A 1,011-nucleotide genomic window follows, 5' to 3' on the forward strand; every position below is an offset into this window, starting at 1 on the left:
CAGAATATTTCACCCTAGCGAGAAAACGAAATGTTACTTTCCATCCCTTCATTTAAACTCGGAAGCTGGAGGGCTCGTAGGAATTGTCACCGTTCGGACGGAGGAAGGAAAATGGTTCATGCGTTTACACATGATCCTCCAACAGAGGGAGCAAGAGAGGGCGCTACGTTATACTCATTGATGCTACTTCTCCCAGTTTCTTCAATTATGAAGACAATTAACATTAAATTGGTGCCATTAATTCTAAAATTTCCAGAGTTACTGTTGATTTGGATGCAGGAATTCTGCTCAGTGGGATAAATCGTCCCCAGTCCAGTTGAAGGAAGAAGGTTGGTGAACGAAGTGAGGCGCTCTGTATCCAAACAGCTGTAGAACTCGCCGACATCAATCGCTCTGTTTCTACTCGAAATCTATTGTTAGATACTCGTTTGCAAAGTAACAATGTCGTCGCTAAGTAAACTACACGAGAAAGGGTTGTTTAAGCTGCCTCACGGAGATTGATCAGAGTCGGAGTGAAAATGAACTCTTGGCACTGAAAATGGAAGAGTATTGAAGAGTGTAAAAATCTTAACATTTGCCGCCTGGACTTGGCAGAGAATGTAGCGTTCAGACAGCAGCCAGGGAGTTACTGACAGGCAGGTGGAGTTCTGGTCCCTCGTGCCTGTAGAGTGAGCGCTGCGATCAGGGCTTGAACCTGCGCGGGGAATCCCCATTGGATTTCAAGTCCAACGCCTTAACCACTCGGCCATCGCAGCTCCATCTATGTTAATCACCCACCGCAGCACTGCATCAGAAGTGATTTATTTTCAGTGATGGAAATGATAAATCACCATTCCAATACAAATAGTATGATTGGATGATGTGGGAATTTGTTTCAAGACAGGTAGGTCAGAACGTGAGTGTAGAGGGATAACATTAGCGTCAGTATCGTAAATGAAGGAGATTTCCACTGCTGGGGATAAAGGTCAGGATTAGAATCAGAGTTATAATGACGGATATATGTATTTTTGT

At 44.0% G+C, this 1,011-nt stretch overlaps 1 non-coding gene across 1 annotated transcript; it reads right to left on the bottom strand.

The window, feature by feature from the left end:
• Positions 1-673: 673 nt before the first annotated feature.
• trnas-uga (transfer RNA serine (anticodon UGA)) lies at positions 674-755 on the bottom strand. Its single transcript has one exon. It is a non-coding gene; the product is annotated as a tRNA-Ser (tRNA).
• Positions 756-1,011: the final 256 nt, after the last annotated feature.

This window comes from Mobula hypostoma, unplaced genomic scaffold (genome assembly GCF_963921235.1).
Source record: "Mobula hypostoma unplaced genomic scaffold, sMobHyp1.1 scaffold_185, whole genome shotgun sequence".
Taxonomy (NCBI): Eukaryota; Metazoa; Chordata; class Chondrichthyes; order Myliobatiformes; family Myliobatidae; genus Mobula; species Mobula hypostoma.